The sequence below is a fragment of the Balaenoptera borealis genome, assembly GCF_965194805.1.
Source record: "Balaenoptera borealis genome assembly, chromosome: 10".
In the NCBI taxonomy this organism is placed as follows: domain Eukaryota; kingdom Metazoa; phylum Chordata; class Mammalia; order Artiodactyla; family Balaenopteridae; genus Balaenoptera; species Balaenoptera borealis.
This window is the reverse complement of record NC_138874.1, coordinates 113,948,796-113,968,786: the sequence shown is the minus strand read 5'-3', so window position 1 is coordinate 113,968,786 and position 19,991 is coordinate 113,948,796. Positions and strand designations below refer to the sequence as shown.

The window sequence follows — 19,991 nt, the reverse complement described above, 5'->3', positions numbered from 1 at the left end:
GCTCTGAACTACTCATCAGGCAATTTGCTCAGCTGAAGGATTTTGGCTTCCAGAGAGCAGAGGCTTTCTCATGGCTCCCAAACCATGGCTTTGGAAACACACTTTTTTTTAAAGGAGGGGAGATGCCAAATTAAATGAAAATGCATCTGAAACAGTGCAGCCTGGGAGGTAATTGCTGGGACCCTGCTCTCTCTCCTTCTGCGACAGCCCAGCCGAAGGATGAGGGTGGGGTCCGGAGCCCATCCCCTGGCGTTCCAGTCCCAGCTCTGTGATATGCCACCTCAGGCAAGCTCCTGCTCAAGTGCCTCAGTTTACTGATCTAGCAAATGGGAGTGAATGTGGAGACACCTTGCGCGACCGTGGCGGAGATAACAAGAGACAATGGTGCGCAGCGCTTGGTACGCAGTGAATAAGCAGTTGTCACCATTGCAGCTGTGTCCTTCTCAGAGAAGTGTCCGGACCTCTCACAGAGCCACGGCTGCCCGCCCAGGGGGAAGCCTGCTGGGGCGGAAGAAGGGGGCTCCACGGCCAGACGGGTCCCGCAGCTCATCTCCAGGCTGGCTTCAGCCTGGGTGGCAGCCAGTGAGAAGCCCCCGAGGCCACTTTTGCTGGGGGTGAACCGGCTGCAATATTGTCCAATAGGAAACTTGGTGAAAAGTAGAGAGACCTGGGCCTGGGTCTTGAGCCTGCCTCTGAAGCTCTAGTTTGTCATCTACAAGATGGAACTTATCATGACCCCTTCCCCACCTGTGTGCCATCGTGGACATGAGAACATGCAGGACCAGGCAGAGGGCAGCAGCATGGGCTGGACACGCGCAAGGCAGAGGCAGGAAAGGAGGCCGGCTGTGGGCCCGGGGGTGCTTCTTTCCCTACCTCCTCTTTACAAATGCACGGCTGCATTTTCTTTCTTTTTTTTTTTTGGTTACTGTCGTTTATTTATTTATTTATTCATTCATTCATTCATTCACTTATTTTTCTATATGAATTTTTAAAATTTTTATTTTATATTGGACTATGGTTGATTTACAATGTTATGTTAGTCTCAGGTGTACAGCAAAGTGATTCAGTTACACATATACATGTATCAATTCTTTTTCAAATTTTTTTCCTACTGAGGTTATTACAGAATATTGAGCAGAGTTCCCTGCGCTATACAGTAGGTCCTTGCTGGTTATCTATTTCAAGTATAGTAGTGTGTATATCTTACCACCGCTTTAGGAGTCTTCACTACACACATGAACACTTATACACACACACACACACACACACACACCGACAACAAGATGGTACAGCAGGAAAACAGCTAATAGTACAGCAAATACTAAAAGACAAAATCCTGAGTCTAAACAAAACTTCACTGCCTTCCTTAACCAATACACTGGACTTTCCATCATCACACACCTATTAACGGGACCCAGCGATGCAAGCGGCCTTTTCCTGTGAAAACAGCCTGGGAAAGCCAGTCAAATCCCCATACCCAGGTGGGTCCTGCACAGAGGTCTGGGGGACTATTGCCCACATAAGGTATGTTCAAGTTTGGACTTGAAAAGCACAGGCCTGGGAGGTTGGTGCTACGTTTTCCCATCTTCCTTGACAGCCTCTGGAAACCGGGTCCTGTGCTCAGTGCGGGGGAAGCTCCCCAGCTTTTGCTAGAGGAGCAGGGCGGGGCGTAGGTAAGGAGACGTTCCTGAGGCGCATGAGCAAGGGAGGGTTTGTGTATTACACTCGCTCCAGACATCAGGAGTCGGGCTCTTCCTTACCAAGTCAAGACGCCCAAGAACCAGCCACACGTCTAAACATCCAAGGGTTGATGGTGAATCGAAGTTCTCTTTGCCCTTCGCCTTCCTCGTCTCCACGCTGAGCTTCGTGCTGACGGCGACACTCCATCTCATGGAAGACACACTGACGTCACACTCTTTACCTTAGGACGAAAGCGTCTCCTCCCCAACCCAAGCACCCAGTGCCTAATTGGGTGGCGAGGACAGAGGAAAGGAAGTGACCTGCTCTCCAAGCAAAGTGGCTAAAGAACAATGAAAGGAACACAGTCTTTCTTTAAATACTTGACAATATGCCTGAAAAGTCAAAGAAAGGCTTTAGTCATTGGTGGAAAACCTCACTGGAGTCTTGGCATGTCTTTCTAGTGCACGCACACACACACACACACACACACACACACTTGCACACTCGCAGTCAGGACCATTGTGGTCATGCCATGCCTCATTTAATGTTTAACTGCTGGTTTTCAAAAGGTTATAGAGTTTTACTCTTAGGATGAATCTGATCTTTTCCAGGTCCAAACAGGAAATAGGAACTAAATGATGGAGCTAACTGGGACAGACAGCACTGGGGACAGAGGGGAGGGGACCCCACAGGGAAGTGTGCATGGGGTGTTCAGCAGGAAGCCTGGAGAAGGACCCTGGAAGCTGCTTCCTTAAAGACCCGTCCCCTCTGAGACCCTTCCTGCAAGTCCCCCAGTCATCATACCCAGACTTCTGTAAGTTTCCCTTTAAGCCTCAGGCACCCCTTGAAGTTCATTCAAACATTAGCCTGAGTAGTGGGGTGTGACCCCCACCCCAGGAAGCCCTCTGCCTAGTAAGCCACTCGCCTCCACCCCAGAAGGCAAATGCCTACAAGGTCACAGACAGAACCATCTTGTATTCTCAGCTATGGCAATCTCAAACTTCAAACTCCCGTTCAGGATATGCCCCCCTCTTAAATTTATGCTAAAGTGTAAATGACTGATATCAGATTGTTTCCTGAGAACAGCCCTAACGAGCAGAGGCAGCTCACCTTTAAAGGAATAGAAGAGAGGAGTGCCTGTTCATTGAGCATTTTCCATGACCTGTTAAATCCTCACGATATCCTTAAAAGTAAGGTTATCAGTGTCTCCACTTACAAGCGGAGAAACCCAAGCCCAGAGAGGTGAAATAAGTCACCTGAAGACACACAGCCAGGAAAATACAGTCAAAACTGCAAGTCAGCTGAGGTCTGCTGATACCCAAACCCGGGCTCGATGCCCTGCCTGGTCTGAAGCCTCCATGTCAAAATTGCATTTACCATCACCAAGCCCCTGAGTGTGTCTGTGAAAGGGGCTGGGAAGCCCAGGTTGCAAGACATGGTCCAGTTCTCCAAGGGGGGGTGGTGTGTTTGGGGACTAAGAGGGAGCAGACAGAAGTGCCCAAGAGGCAAACTACAGCCCAGGGGGCTCTGCCTGCTGGAAGCCAGCCCGGCAGGAAAGGGTCATCACAGGGCCTGGCCAGGAAGGCGGGGTGGGTAGCCCTCCCCGGAGGCACTGGCTGGAAGAGGCAGGAAGGGCAAGCAGTGGCTTCAGCCTCAGGCAGCTCAGTTCCCCTTGACCTGAACATTCTTTCTTTCTGGATCCCAAAAGTCTCTCCACGCCCCGCCAGAGGGGAGCTGGCATCCTTCCCTCCACAGGTTTTTTGGGGAAACTTCCAGAGCTGTCAGAAAGGGTCCCAGTCCCCAGACACCAGCCAGGGCCAAGGTCAGAATCCAGGTAAGCCAAAATAAACTCCACAGGAGCTTGGGGTTTTCCAGCTCGCAGGTACAAAGACACAAAGACTCTTCAACTAGTAGAAAAAAATAGATGTGTGTGTGTATGTGTGTGTGTGTGTGTGTGTGTGTGTGTGTGTGGTTTTGAGGTTTCCACACACATGGGCAGAAACAGGCCAGGGAAGCCCAAAGGGCTCCCTGGAGATGGTACTGATGGTGTGTGAGGTCAGCGCCTGCCGAGGCCACCCGACTCCTGAGAGCCAGGCCCAGGGCTGGGACAGGGCCAGGCACTGTCTCAGGATGCCGGCCTTTGTCTAGAAAATGTGAGCCCCCTCTACGATCTAGGGGCGTCATGTGTGCCCCAGAAGAGAAGAGGTTCCTGGCTGCCCCCAACCATAAGCTGGTCCTCCACTCCCCATTCTCTGCCCCCAGATCCCGAGAAAACACGTATCAACATGGTGTGGCGGAGGTTGGATGCCATTCGTAGGCAATGAATATTGCGTGACCCCATCTTAATTGCCAAAAAATTTTATTTTCGAGGCAAAGTTTTTGTTTTAATCTTCCTTTTTAAGCCCTTAACATAATGACTGAATGATTAATATGCAACGAATACGTTTTTAAAAGGCTTCTTTGAAAAGCCATTCAAAGCTGAACTTGAGCCGAGGACCACGGGGAAGGCAGGGCCTGGGCAGACCTGGCAGAAGGCTGTTCCCACCCGCGCCGGCTCCGTGATCCGACAGAACAAGTGTCGCGTGAGATGTGAAGGATGACGGCGGCAGCCGCCAGCCCTGGAGCAGGTGTCCCTCATCCTCATCTGCAGCGGAGCGTGGCGCCCGCTCAGCGAGCCGCAGCCGGCGCCTGGCAGCCCCTCATGTACCTGTGTGCGGAGAGGCGCTAATGATAATAGATGCGGGCCCATTAGCCAGCCCATTTGGAATGGCACACGGTGGCCTGACTCAGGGCGAGCAGGCGGCCCTCACAGGGCGAGCAGGGATGCTGGGGTCCTTCGGGCTCTGGGCTGGCTGTCCCTGGGGTCCCCGTGCCCAGGGCGATGGGGTTTGGGCTCTCACAGAGGAAGCAGGATGCTTGCCTCCAAGTCTCTTCTAGACTCACCAGGGCTACAGTGACACGACTCCCTATTTAATAACACCAAAGGACACGTGGCCAGCTGTCGGCTCTGGCCCTCAGGAAACCCCACTGGGCAGGGCAGTCTTACTGGGCTGGGGGCCTCTGGGGCCCAGAGTGTGTCCCTCTTTGCTGCATTCCTGGCCGACAGCATCCTTCTGTCCACTCGTTCCTGTGCTGGGGGTTCCCCTCACACCCACTGGGTGCTCTCCCATTGATTTAGGACACACATGGCTGGCAGTCAGATTCCAGGGTTCAAACTCCAGCTCCATCCCTCCCTCGCTCTGCCCCTTGGGTACTGTTGTTCTGGAGCTCTCTGTGCCTCTGCTTCCTCACTGTAAGAGGAAGTACCACGGGGGCTTCAGGACGATGAAGCTACTGTGGCGGCGCGGAGATAAACGATGCGTCAGATGTTAAATTCTTAGCCCAGTGCCTGGCACTTCAATGATTGATAGATGCCAATATGGTGCTAACATGAGAAACTACTGGAATTTCCGTCATGCTGCTGGGGGTCAGGACGTGGGGATACAGTAGGGAACAAGACAGGCAGGTCATCCTCTTCCAGAAACCCCTTTCTAGGGATGGAGGTAGTCACGTAGCCAATCAGGTGCTCAGGGCTCCAAGAGAAGCAGGTGGCAGCAGGAGGAGAAGACAGAGCCTCAAGAGGTGCAGAAAGGCTTCACAAAGGAGGGTCTCTGGAAGAGTGTCGGCGGGGACCAGCTGAGCTCACTCCGAGAGGAAGCAAGGAGGCAGCCTCACGGAGACCTCAGCCAAGCCTGGAATGTCCAGCACGCTGGGGGCCTCCAAAGGGATGAGCCAAGCAGGGGAGGGGCCTCTCACCACAGCCCAAACCAAACGAACCCATTCCCACTCTCAGTGCCACTCGGTCCCCAGCCCAGGAGGCTGAGCAAGGGGGGTCCAAGCACCCCTAGTTCATTATTATTTCATCTGAAGCTGCCTTGTGAGGGAGCAGAAACCTGCAATCAAACCTTTCTGCAGAATAGGATGCTGGTTTACCCAGAGTTGGGTGAATTACGTGAATAACCACCCCTCCAGCCGGGTGCAGGGGAATTCGACCTGACTTAGAAACCACTCTCCTGGGTGGAAGCTCTTACTAGGTTGCTGGCTAGGCATGTGCCCTTGGAAATAATAGTTGATCTTCCAAAAGGATTCACTCTCTAGATTCCTTAGGAAGGCCGCTTCCTGTTACATACAATTCCTGTTTCTAAATCACAGATAAGTTGATGGACAGTTTGGAAGCTCAGGAAAAGTAAGACTTAAAGCCTGTTGAAGGTCAGCCAGGAAAGCAATCAGGCAGCTCAGAAGCGACAGTGGGCTGGAAATGAGTTCAGGTGTCCAGAGCCACCCTGGCCCAGGCCCCCTGGGGGCCAAGCTGGTGTACTGAGCTGGGCACCCAGAGCACCCCAGCCGGAGAAACACTTCCCACCCTGGGACATCCACGAGGCACTGGGAATCCAGGTGACCAGAAGCTCTATCCTCTGTGAAGACAGCACTCACATTCCTTTGCTGCCCACTTCCCATCTTCTTCAGGCTCCAAGTCCAGGGCTGCCTTCAGCCCCAGCTCTCTCCATCTGACCATCCCTCCTCCATGGTCCCCAGGCCTGGAACCATTCCACCTGCCAAGGAATGCATTTCAGATGAATGCTTCTGCCGTGCAAAGGGTATCAATACCCAATATGGGAGCAATTTCACTTCTTACTTTAGAGCTGCAGCAACAACATTTTCACACTGGTCCTAAAATATCCCCCTCCCCCTCTAATCTGGGGTCTCGGTGTTCTACTCTGGGAGCTCTAGGACTGGCCTGGGAAGCGAGGGGGCGGTTTATGGAGCATTTCTAAGGGAACAGTGTTATTACAGAAGAAGTTAGGTGACAGGAGAAATAAAGATGGCGGTGTTTAAACTCCAAAACTCCAAAGAGAAAAATATACCTGTCCTCCTCTATTTGCCAAGCAAGCAGAGTTATTATTACTGTTGTTGTTTTATGGCCTTTTTCATAGAAAAAATATAGCATTATGGTTACCAAAAAAGCAAGTGTATAATTATATACGACTGTACGTAGACTCAACCACGAGCACCCGGCCAGGCTGTCTCTGGAGCCGGCTGTCAGATCCACAGGGAGTCCTGTCCCCACCCTGGCTCATGTCACCCCTGACTCTCCGTCTGTCGGGATCTTCCAACCCAAGTGCAAGGGGACAGCAGAGGCCCATCTTCCTGCGGGGGCCCCCTCTGGTCTGAGCCTGCGGGTGTGACCCCTTCCAGCTCCGGTGCCCAGCCTAGAAAGGGGGTCACCCCTGAAGCAAGCGTTAGTCAGTCCTCAGTTCTCAGCTCAGGCACATTTGTCCCATATTCAGGTGTCAAGGGGGTAGAAGCAGGGACATGAACACGCAGGCGGAGGGAGAGGTCCCTGTGGTCCACGCCCACTCCCGCCTCCAGTGTGTTGGAGGTGGCAGCCGCAGGAGGGGGCCTCTCTTCAGAAGTTCACCGGCTTCCCGGCCTCCCCTCTTCCTGCCCTGCTCCGTGCATGGCAATAACTCTCACCACGACTGTGGGCACCCCGGGCACTGCCCGTTCATCTTCACAACCACCCTGTGGGCTCAACACAGTCACCCCATTTTACGGCAGAGGATGCTGAGTTCAGAGGCGGAGTGGGTTTCCCAAAGTCAGGAAGCCCTACTGGCAGAGTTGGGGTTTTACTTCATGCCGGTCTAGTTCCCGAGCCTGCACCCTCAACCGCTGTGCTGGAGCTGGGACAAGTTATCACCCAGTGGTAAGAAGATCATTCCAACTGCGGACTCCAGCCCTGGAGTCCTCCTCTAATGCCGGAGCGGCCTGGACCCCAACACAGCCCTTGGGCGGCCCCTCTGTCCTCCTGTGGTCGCCTCTGAAGACAGGCTAGGGACGCAGCCCTGGCTGTTTGGTTCGGCGTGGAGGGCACCAAGCTCACCCACAGTGTCCCTGCTGTGCGGGCGCCAGGGACAGACAGGGACAAAGATGACGAATAGGACCCTCCCCTTGAGAAGCTGGAGGTCCAACACGTGAGCAGATAGAACATGTAATTGCAAACTGAAAATGACAGTTTTGTTAGCTTGGTAGGCAGAAGGGCATTTCTCTTGCTCTCTCTAAAGAAGTCAAAAAGAAAAGTAAATTAGAGCCGAGAGCTGCCATTGTCCGTGAGGATGACTAAATAATAAATATTGTGAAGAACAAAAAGATTTCTTATAAAATAGAGTTTGCAGTATAGGTTGCAGGGGGAGATTTCCACCACACTTACATCAGCGGTGCCGCCAGAGCTGGACCTGGACCCAGCACCTCCAGCCCCAGGGAGGGCCCCTTGGAGAACGAGAGGAATCAGCACACGGCCATGCCCACTGCACGGACCCCTTGGGAGATTGGATGCAGCAGCTGGACCAGGACCTCCAGTACTCAGGGGGTGCCCCAGGGATCAGAGGGGCCAATGAAGAAACCCATGCCTTGTCGGGGGGTGACGTTCCTGGTCAGGGGGCACTTGTCCACTCCTGGAGCCTACAGAAGACTCTCTGAGAAGGAGGCAGAAAGGCAGCGAGCCGATGGATGCCATCACTACATCCACGTCTCTCTGGTGCTCAGCCCAGCGCCTTGTGGAGAACTGGAGTTCGAACAGATGCAGACTGTTTGCAGGACTAGCCCCACCATGTGTCGGCTTTGCGGCCTTGGGCAAAAGGCACTTAATCTCGTGACTGTTCTCATCTGCTAAACAGGTCTGATACCACAAGTGACTCTGCAGGACTGTCGTGAAGGCCACTGACATGAGAGTGTCACAGAAACGTTCATCACTGCTAGTGCCACCGTCTTTATCATTCGCACTGACTTTGTTGAAATGTGCTGAACCAACTTGTGGATAGTTATTTTCCAATCTGATTAACATAAACACGTGCATAATGTTCACGCAAACTCTTGCCTGGACTTTGCCCTCCTGTCTAATACATGAATGACCTTGAGCATTCAATCCGCAGGTTCTCCCTCTGACTGTCCGCTGGCCCGCATGTGGTCCTCCTTTGCTGGCCATGTGAATGGCACTGTTCTTGGCGCTGTGTGTATGTGGAGAAGAAGGACGGTGCCTGTCCTCTGGTCCTTACACTCTTGAAAAGCCCTGCAAAGGAGCAGCGCTCTGAGCAGTGAGCATGTGTCCTGACCAAGCTAAGTTGCCCAGGGCGAGAACTTCCATCTGCCTTGGTTGCACGTGAAGCTCGAGCCTGGTCCCTCCACAGCCCAGTCTGGGAGGCAGAGGTCCAGGAGCGGGGTTACTCGCTGAATATTTCTCACCATCTCTCAGTTATACAAGTCCTTTTTCAACCCTACTCTCTGTGTTGACACAGTGGGTTTTATTTATCACGGATTGAGAAGAATCTGTGCTTTAAGACAAGCCAAGTGAACCTGGAGCAGCTTCCACAGCTGCCCCCGCCGTGGCCAAGGACCAGCTTGGGCGGGTCTTCCATCTCTGAACCAGCGACTGTGCTTGGACCTCAGATAACACTTCCACAGCCATCTGGGATCTCAGCCTCAAAAGGGCCCGTTGTATCAACGTGGTTGCAAGTACCAATATAATGGAGTGTCGCCCACTTAGCGGTAAGTGCCCCCAGAGAAGGAAGGAGACACGCCCCCGTGTTAATGAGATTTACCGTACAGAATGGGCAGAGCCCTCCCAGGCGGGATCCTCTGGCCCCGGAAACCACTACAGCTGTTCTTGATTGCTGTTCCCATCAACCCCAACTCTTCTCCACCCTTCCTCTCCAGGGCCACATAACTACGTGTTCTTTGTTAATTAATGGGAAAGGACCCTTTTTCAAATCACAAATGCATCACTGCAGGAGAAGGTTTAATTTCATCCAGCTCTGACTGGAGTCTTCCAGTAGGTACCGATTAGGTGATGCCCAGTCAGGACACAGGTTCTAATGAGGCCGGAGAAGAGGATGAGGAGGAAGAAGAGGCAGAGGAGGGGCCGGGAGAGGACAGAACAGGCGGGAGGCCCACAGAGAGATGGGGGAGGGGCACGTCTGCCGGATGGAAAGATAACCCCCCTCTGCTCCCCGCCAAACACCCACAGAGCTGAGCTGCTGTGAACAGCTGAGCGGTTCAGTCGTGGCCTCAGGGAGTGAACTAGAAATTGTCTTGTAGCCGCAGTCTCCCTATGACAGGACAAGGGCCGGATGCAGAGACCTTGGCCACCGTGGGTTCACTTGTTTGCATTCAGAGACCTTGACGTCCTGGATCCAGAGGTCCGGGGTCCTGACTTCATGCGCACAAAGAACAGGAGTCCGGTCCACAGTCCTGGTGGCTGAGCCCAGTGGGAGCACAGGGACCCCCCGCTGCCCAGCTGCCTGGCCCCGGTCCTGCATGGGCAGCCCGAGCTTCCACAGGGGACAGCCCTTCCTGCCCGGCTCGCCCGTGACTGCAGAATGAGGTCGGGAGGCTGGTTGGGTCACTGACCCCGGCCAAGCCCAGGCCCTGCTCGCAGGAAGCCCCGCGGTCTGCGTCTGATGGGGCCGGGCCCCCCTCCGCACCCTGCTGGCTGAGCCTCTGCTCGCCGGTTACCAGGCCCCCCCCCCCGCCCTCCCGTGGAGCCACATTCCCACATCCTGCCTAATTATTATTTTGTGCAGCCTCTCACAGCAGAAGGAGAGATTAGGGGAAGAGAAAAGAAAGCTGAAACCTCTGTAATGAAATTTTAAAATCACAGAGCTCCTGCTTTTAATATTTTCCCAGCCTCCGAAAGCATCAAATATTGTCTTATCACACAACAAACCTCAAATGGATATATATCTGTATATTACAATATTTGGATACTTTATCCAAATAAGAGTAAAGGCAGCTGAGCGATGGCCCCATCTCCAGGCTCTACATAGTTAATTGGTCACTTTGTCCAATTGAGCAATGGGGGTTCTGGGCCATTCCAGTCCTTAAAGTCTGCCAAAGTCTACACCGCTTTGAATCCGCTGATGTCCTCCTGTTTCGTGTTGCTTTTAAGCACCTGCCGGCCCAGCATCCTTCCTCTGACTGAAAGCTTCTGGTTCTTTGATGAGGGTTTTGGATAATTTAATCAAGGTTCCGCCATCCTCTCCATAAGGAAGACGGACTCGGCTCACTTTGGAAAGGCTCATGCGGCAACACACACTTTCCGGCTCTTAATAAGCCTCCCGAATGTGTCAGCACGTCAGGGTGTTCATCTCAATTAATGCATTAATAGCTCCGCCAAATTGCCAGGAAAACCTGACACAGAAGCACGGGGGCAGGAGCCCAGTTGAGAAAGAAGCAATCACCAAATGCGAAACCTGGACCACATTTTGAACAACAGACCCAGCGTCAGGTTTTTTTTTTTCTCTTTTGGTCGATATCTCTCTCTTACGCACGCGCACACGTACGCACGCACCACACACGCACACACACACACACACACGCAGCACACATTTGTAGCATAATCGACCTGAAGGATTGGTAGGACCCGGGAAGGGGAAGTGTGCTGAGCAGGACAAAGGCCGGAAGGCACAGGCAGGCTGGAGGCCCACTCTCCACCCCCCCCACCCCACCCACCCCCCCCACCCCCGGCTGCTCCCTGGGATGGGAAGGGGCTGCCGGGGAGCTAGGGGCGGGGGCAGCTCCTCTGGGGGTCAAGCTGGGTGCTGGGAGCCGGGGAGGCGGGGACCGGCCGTGCCTCTTCCCACCGCGTGCTCTGGCCAGAGGGGCTGGGGCGCTTCCCCCCACAGCCAGCAGCACACTCAGAACCGTGCCAGCAGCATTTCTGTTTTTGTTATGTAATCAAGACTCCAAGAACAGGCTTTTCTGTGCTTTGCAAGACTTTCTGTCTTGGGGCCTCCTGCTCCCACAGCCCCCTCAGGGATCACTTGGGCTGGTGGCTGCCGGATGAGGAGGGGAAATTTCCATTTCTAAGCTCACGGTCCCAGGCTTTTTGCAGCTGGCAGGGATGTCTTTCTGCATAATAGACACAAATAGACCCTGAAATCGCAGACTTTGTAGCAAAGAAAAACAACAAGTCTTTAGGCCTGAGGTAGGCTCCTGAGCCCCCCAGGGACTGGTTTTGAGGGTGGCAGCCTCACAGAGAAGTGGTTTCCAGCCTGTAGCTAAGGAAAACAGCCTTTAGGGCCGCTCACCCCTGGAAGGGTTAATACCCTTTCTCTTGTTTGCTTCTGACAGCGGCCTCTCGGCACCATCCCCGTCTTCATGACATTTCTGTCCCCCTGGAAATGATTTGATGTCATACCTGGTTCTGAGTATTAGCTTGAACCCAGTGGCGTGGAGGCTAATTATTCATCCTCTCTGCCCCATCTGCCTGGCTAGCTGGGGTGTGGACGTGAGACGGCGGCTTCTGGGCTAAGGCAGGGCGAGTGTGGTCAGGGCCCCGCGGGGCAGCCCAGGCACCTGGGAGGGAGTCACCCGGATTCTCAGTTCCACTTGCTTGTGTGGGACAATCCCTCCCCCGGGTGCCCCCGGATACAGCACAGTGTGGATGAGGGGCAGGCTGGAGGAGGGAGGTGAGTGGCAGGAGAGGACCACGTTCCCAGAGGGAGAAACCAGGGACAGGAGAGACCTCAGGGAGGAAACCAGTTCATGGGGACAACAGCCTGGGTCCAACAGACCCTGGGGCCAGGATCCCAGCCCAGGAGTTCCAGAAGCACCTGAAACCGAAGCAAGGATCTGAGTCTAAATTCCGCACCAAGGCAAGGCTTGACATTTTTTTTCAGAATCCAGGGATCCGCTTATGCCCAGAGCTGCCCCACCAAAGACTATGATGAAGACGATGATGGTGACGAGGATGAGGATGCTGAGGAAGAGGGTGAGAGGAACCAGTACATGTTGACACCTGTGCTGGGACCGCGTCCCGAACACTGTACACAGGTTACACTTCTAATCCTTACAGCAGACGAGGCTGTCGGCATGGCTGGTATCGTTACTAGCATCCTAGGTTTACAGGTAGGTCCAGGGAAGTTAAGTAGCCCTGATGCTGGCCCTGCCAGCCTCTGCCCTTAGCCTTCACTCACACAGTCCTTCTGTGCCTTCTAGCCTATCTCTAAAAATGTTCTGGTTTTCATTTCTTAATCCATTAAAGGGTGTCAGTGTCAGAACCCCCTGAGCCCACGAGTACTACGGGCCCCGTCCTGAAGGTGGTCATGCACCATATGGACCGAGGCTGTGTCACGGGGGCCCTGCACTGGCCTGTGCTTCATCTCCCTTGCAGCAGGGAGGAGGAGCTCCCCTAAATCAGCCCAGTGCTGTCCTTTCCACACACCTGGGTCTGGGAAGGACGAGATCAGAGTCATGGGCCCTCTACAAGCCCCCACCCCTCTCCAAGACCTCTCGGGGGTAGGTCAGGGAGAGCAGAGTGTGGAAAGTGTCTCCACCAGCTCCTCTTCCTTCTCGGGGTGGTGAGGGGGCAGGGAGGGGTTCCCGGCGGAGTCAAGCTGAGGCCCAGAGTCCCTGTGGCCAATTACAGAGCCCCGGTGACAGAATGTCCAAAGCACTCAACTTTATTTGGAAGGAGAGGGGCTATGCCATGGGGTTTGCAGAAAATTAAGGCTGGAAGAATGGCAGACTGAGGCCCGCAGAAGGGGCACATCCAGGGTTGTCTGGTGAGTAGGTGACAGGCCAGAATTCTCTCCCCTGTGCCCCCAACGCCTTGATTATGATGGATGCTCAGTAAGTGAGATGATGAATGAATAAATAAACTCACGTATCAATTTGTTAGCAAATGCTTCTTTCCCCACGTTCTCCTCCTAAGAGGGACCCCAACTGCATACCGAATTCCAAACCCGTGCCCTGAAATACCACCATGGCCACTGGGTGGTCTTCCTAGACCCTGGGTCACAAACGCAGGGCCCTTCTATTTCCACAGGAGTCTCCTGTCACTCCCCACCTGCCACCAGGCTCCCCAGCTAGGGTGAGGTCGGTGCCAACGTCCCGTGCCCTCTCTGCCACCTCACCCCGGCCCCTGCAGGTCGCCCAGGATGTCAGCCCAGGAATATGAGAAGAGCAGGGAGATAAGCCCTCCCCTGTGTGTGGGGGGGGGGCCCAAGCACAGCAGTGTCCTTTTCTGCTTCCTGGTGGAAGTTCTTGCAGATTCTGGAAAGCTGTGCTTTTTTCAGGTCTAAAGTCGGGTGAGAAGAGCCCGCCCCTTTTACTTCATCAAGAAATCATTTCTGGCGAGCTCTTGCTGGCTCTCCCGGTGCAAAGTCCCTGCAGAGCTGAGCACTCATGAATTAATGAGGCAGCGGTGACAGAGAGGAAAGAACACTGGGCCTAGAACAGAAGGCGCGTGTCTTTACTCACTAGCTCCGTGACCTTGAACCAAACACTTGACCCCTCAGAGTCCCTCTCTAACGGGGTGGATGTGAGCTTAAATGAACTCATGTATGTGGGACTGCTTTGAATAAAGGGAAAGGGAAAGAAAAATACCTCTCTATTCAACATGAATGCAAATATTTGGCAGGCTTCCTTCTTCGGGTCTCCTCCCCCATGGGTGGATACCCCAGAGTCCTGGACATACGTCTCCAGGGAGCCCCTAACCCACTCAGAGAGAAAGCTGCCGCAAGCTCTCCCCGACACCCCTTTTAGTTTTTTTTTCTGGCCCTACGGTCCAGCATCTTCTGCCCAGGTTTCCGTTCTCTGGCCTCTTTATCTGTGCTCCTGAGCTCTCTTGCACACCTGTCAGGCCCTCATCCTTGCCACTGGCTGAGCAGGCTTGCAGAGACCACCAGCATCCAGCAGTGCCCCCTGGGCCTCCCCTCTCTACCTGCTCCCAGAAGCAGAAAGGCCACAAACCCAGTGACTTATTGTATTAGCTAGGACTGGATTCAGCTCAGTGAAAAGGGAATCCTAGTATTGGTGGCTGTAACACGTGAGTTCTTAGTCTCTCATTTAAATTCAAAGGAAAGCAGTTCAAGGCTGGTTTGACAGCTTCATGAAGCCATCAGGGACCTAAGTTCCTTTTATCTTTCAGCTGTCATCCTCAGCATCCAGCTTCCATCTACAAATTCACCTCATGGCCCCAAATAGCTGCCAGAGTGCCAACCTTTATGTCTATATTCCAATGAGCAGCAAGAGGGAAAAGAGAAAAGGAAGACACAGACTCATCTCTCAACTAGGTCAACAATCTTTAACAGCCTTCCCTCTCAATATTTCTGCTTGTATCTCATTAGCTGGCACACAAAAAAAAGTTGAGAAAATCTCCTTTTACCTGGGCACATTGCTACCCCAAATAAAATCTGGGTTCTACTGCTAAGAAAGAAGGGCGAATTAATGTTGGGTGGCATTTAGCGACCTCTGCAACATTTGCCCAAGATCACACCTAATACGTGGATATAATAAGTGAATATATAATAATACAGTCAACCCAAGTTCATCTGACTCCAAAGCCGAGGTTGGTGACTTCTGTGTGACAGGCCCTCAGTCACCCCATGGCCACGTTCCATGGAAGAAGCTGACCCAGCTCTGCTGGCACAGCCCAGAGCGTAACTTTCCACCTGCCAAGCACCCCACCCCCTCCTCACAGCCTGTGACACCAGGAAAAGGGGAAGAAAGTACCTTGACTTGTCTTGAGCCCACAAAGGCTGGCACAGACCAGGCACTTTCACCTGTTATTATAAGAGGCCTCCAGGCAAACCTTCAACCCTCAGGGCAGAGTCACTGCTCCCATTTGCACATGAGAAAACTGGGCTCAGGAGGTTAAGTAGCTCCCAGAACCTGGAGTAAGGAGACCTGGAGCTCCCCCAGTTGTGCTGTTCCTGAAGTCCAGCTTCTTCCTGCGCCACTGTTCAGCTTTCTGGAAAGCTGCCATCTTCTGATTTTCGTTCTGAGGGGGAGGGGGAGTCTTCCAGTGAGACCAGAGGGCCTGAAACACCCGCGTGGGTCTTCGAGGTCTGGCTGCTCTGGAACCAGGGGTGTGGGTGGTCTATTCTCTGCCCTCCAGCCTGCCCAAGTGAGGGCTTCCCTTGAAGCCATCTATACCCTTTGCTGGACTCTTCTCATCTATCTGGTGCATTGTAATGGGCCAATGAATTGAGCTCCAAAGATGTCTCATTTGTGTGTCTTCTTTGGGGAATGAGGCAGGATGGAGAAATTGGTTTTCTGGGTAACTAAGGTTTCCGGGTAACATCAGGAACTTCAAAAATTATAGCCATTTGTATGGAAAACTTTATAAAAGGTAGCATATGCGCCCCTACAAAGAACAACATAATTAAGCAGAGTCTGAACATCATTTAACTTCCCCTAATGACAAGGCCATAATTAGCACCATCAATTATGGTGCTGAGCTCTGGTTTACAGGGTGCCCTCAGGAGGTGCTGACGTGTGTAGGGCCATTTGTCCCCGCACAAAAATGGCCCCATTTGTTTTGTTTTCCTAATTCCTCTGGCTATTTTTTTTTTTTTTTTATTAATTTGTCTGGTGCTTTCCTCCTCCACAAATGGCTAAGACTTCTTGATGCCACCACTGGGCCTGATCATTCTTGGTTTATCACTTTGCTTTCTTACTGTTGCTCAGCCCAGGGCTTCCAGGTCTCTCCGTCAAGGGAAAATGCTTGGGATCCAAGCCAAAGTCCCGTGCAGAGGCCCCATTTGCTTATCCCCATGGTCAAAGTTGTCTTCCAGGTGTCTGAGATTGGTCCAGGATTTGAGTCTGTGTATACGAGGGGCTGTCAGATCTCGGAGGCCCCACTCGTAGCTGTTTTTGCTGCCGACATGGAACTGTCTCTCTGTGGATTTGACCCAACAGTAATCAGACCCAGAGATGAAGAGATTGGGCAAAGGTACCAGCCAAGCCATTATTTGTTATTATCAGCTGCTTCTCCACGTGAAATTGTCCGGAGTGTCCCAGTTACGCTATGGAAGGTAGTTAGCTTTCCAACTTATACCACAGAGAGGTTACAAGTTGTGAGTGATTTCCACCTTCACTCCCTGATATGGATTCTTGTTATCTGTGAGGAAATAAAATTGAAGATGCACATGGAATCTTGGCTTCTACGAATTCTGAGCTATTCATAGATTCATAAAACAATAGCAATTGCAAGTGCACAATTTTCCCTCCAACCAAATGAATATGTAACTATCCATTAATGTGCTGAGTTAAATACAGTAAATGCAAATCACTCTAATGGTCGTATTTACAAAACAAGTTGCCTTTATTTGGAAATAATTACAACATGCTTTTAGGTCTCCAAGTGAAATCAGCAAAGTTTGAGACTCACATTTCCATCTGAAGTTGGAAACAGATGATGGGAAATAGATACTGATCCGTGGGTGCTCCTGGGTTGCCGCCCCGCTTTCACTTTGGTATCCTGCTGATATTTACAGGAAAATTAGGTCTTTGCTTCTTTAGATTCCTTGGCCTGGGTTGTTCCTTCACCAAGATGATTATATTGAGAAGCATCACTTCTAGGAGCAGAAGATGTGCTGAGTGTGCATTTGATGCTGAGGAGAAGGTACCAAGGTCTTTATTTTTTTTTATATGATAATTTATTCTTTTTTAAATTTATTTTTTAATTTATATTTGATGCTGAGGAGAAGGTACCCAGGTCTTTATTTTTTTTAATATGATAATTAATTTATTCTTTTTTAAATTTATTTTTTAATTTGTATTTTATATTGGAGTATAGTTGATTAACAATGTTGTGTTAGTTTCAGGTGTACAGAAAGGTGATTCTGTTATACACATACATGCGTCTATTCTTTTCCAAATTCTTTTCCCATTTAGGTTATTATAGAATATTGAGCAGAGTTCCCTGTGCTATACAGTAGGTCCTTGTTGGTTATCTACTTTAAATATAGCAGTGTGTACATGTAAATCCCAAAATCCCAATTTATCCCTACCCCCCATCTTTCCCCGCTGGTAACCATAAGTTTCTTCTCTAAGTCTGTGAGTCTGTTTCTCTTTTGTAAATAAGTTCATTTGTACCATTTTTTTAGATTCCAGATATAAGTGATATCATATGATATTTGTCTTTCTCTGTCTGACTTACTTCCCTTAGAATGATAATCTCTAGGTCCATCCATGTCACCGCAAATGGCATTATTTCATTCTTTTTAATGGTTGAGTAATATTCCATTGTATATATGTACCACATCTTCTTTATCCATTTCTCTGTCGTTGGACATTTAGGTTGTTTCCATGTCTTGGCTGTTGTGAACAGTGTTGCAATGAGTATTGGGGTGCATGTATCTTTATAAATTATGGTGTTCTCCGGATATGTGCCCAGGAGTGGAATCGCAGGATCACATGGTAGCTCTATTTTTAGTTTTTCAAGGAACCTCCATACTGTTCTCCATAGTGGCTGCACCAATTTATATTCTCACCAACAGTGTAGGAGGGTTCCCTTAAGGTCTTTACTCCGAAGTTGGTCTCAAGTACTGCTGTGGCCATAGGCAGAGAAGGGGGTAGAGCTCCAGGGCTGCCCCAGGGACTCTGCAGCACACCCCTGGGGGTTGGAGCACAGTCCAGATGACCCTATGAGGCCCCCAATATCTGCATTTCTTTTAGATCACATGGGCACATCCACACATGTACACACACACACACACACACACTTCCATGCACGCATACACGAGTCCTCCTCAGTTCACCAGATGAAGGAATAAAGAAGCAGAGGCAAATCTTAAACAGACATCCTTCCTCATACCATCCTATAGCCACCACTGGGTTTTTCTCATCGTTATCACCTCAATGAAACCAAGTCAGGATTCTAAATATATTTCTAAGTAACAAGACAGAGTCTAAGCTCTCTGAAGAGGAGCAACGTTACTAGTGATGAAGGATGCTCCCACCCGTACTCCTGTGTGCAAGAAGGGCCAGTTAATGGGCCTCCTTCTCTGAGCTGCTTGGACAAGAATCACTGAAGCCAGGACGCAACCAAAACGGTGCATCTAATGTGCTGTCACATGACGTCTTCAATAAACCACCCTCTGACCATCATAAACTAAACCATTATTTAGATATAAGAGAGGACAGAAAACGTGTATTTCCTGACATCAGCTGCGATGCTGTTCATGGAAGAATTTAGGAAATTAGTAAATGGTCTGAGAATGAGGGATTATGGTTATTTCAAACAAACGCAAGCAGCAGGACTCAGGACAACAAGAAGCTGACGTCATGAAGCACGCTTGTCTGCAATATTATAATATATACATTTCTTTCCTCTTCTGTAATAGAAGAGGAAAGACACATCTAAACTTACTCAAGCTTTAGCTGTAAAAAATAAGGATGAAACATACTTACTGCCTTCAGAACCACAAAACCATTACTTCTCGGGGTGTCTACTTGTTTGTGCTAAGTTGTCTTTTACTCAGATAAGTCATCTTAAATTAAATATTAAAGATTAATAAACATAATGCCCATAATAAATGACATACACTAATTTAATTAAAAATAGATGGTGAATTTTACAAATGGGGCATTACCGTAATGATATAGAATGGACTTGTTATGCTAAAAATGTGCAGTCTTGAAAATGTGCAATCTCCATGCACATTTCACCCTTTTTGTGTCTCATTAAAATTTTAAAAACAGCTATTTTAATTGTCAAGCATTTGACAGACTGCTATAAAAACTTGACACTTAAGTTTCAATTTTACAATATGCATTTTAATGACTCCTTTTGCTGCATGTTTTGTTATCCATAATCCAGTTTTTCAAAAAAAATTAAAACGTCACTTTACAATAGTTTTTAGAGAACAGAGCTGAGCTTGCGGCAGGGCTGCAGGAAAACATGTTTACATCTTTACAAATAAATAGGAAAATTAGAACTATATTTTATTTCCATGACAGTCTGTGGTTTAGCTGTCAATCTCAAAGCCTTCGGGGGACCAGGAGAGGGAGACACTCATGGGGGCTGGCGCTAGACTGGAGTGGGTGAGGGCTGCCAGAGGATTTTAGCACCAGCTTTTTAAAAGGATTTCCCATTTCCTCCACTCGGGATGTCAGATAAGGTGACAGATGTGACTCACAGTAGCCACTGCAAACAAATCTTATGTTAGGAAAAAAAGGACACAGAAGTGGGACCGTGAATGCCACTGTGGAAAAGGCCTTACGTTATCCATAAAAGCTTTTTGAGTCCTTGAGGGCATTAAACTCTCCTTGGCGTATTCTGGGAGGAAAGTCAGGTGAGTCAGGGCTCTCCAAATACACCACCATTTGAGCAATTTGAATTTCCTAAGCTCTCACCTGATAATATCCCGGCAAACCGTCTGTTGTTAATCTAGCAGTTGCTTTGGATTAAAAAAAATTTTGAATAAGTGAAGGAGAAAAATATTATATTGACGTAGTCATGTGGTTGCTCCCTTCTCTCCGCTCTCCCC

General features: G+C 50.5%; 1 long non-coding RNA gene across 1 annotated transcript in view; it reads left to right on the top strand.

Annotated features, from left to right (window-relative positions):
- The first annotated feature begins 4,553 nt into the window (after positions 1-4,553).
- Positions 4,554-19,991, top strand: part of LOC309636039 — a 275,013-nt gene continuing 259,575 nt past the window's right edge. Inside the window, exon 1 of the long non-coding RNA XR_014249201.1 lies at positions 4,554-16,620. This is a non-coding gene — a long non-coding RNA (uncharacterized lncRNA). The remainder of the gene's footprint in view (positions 16,621-19,991) is intronic.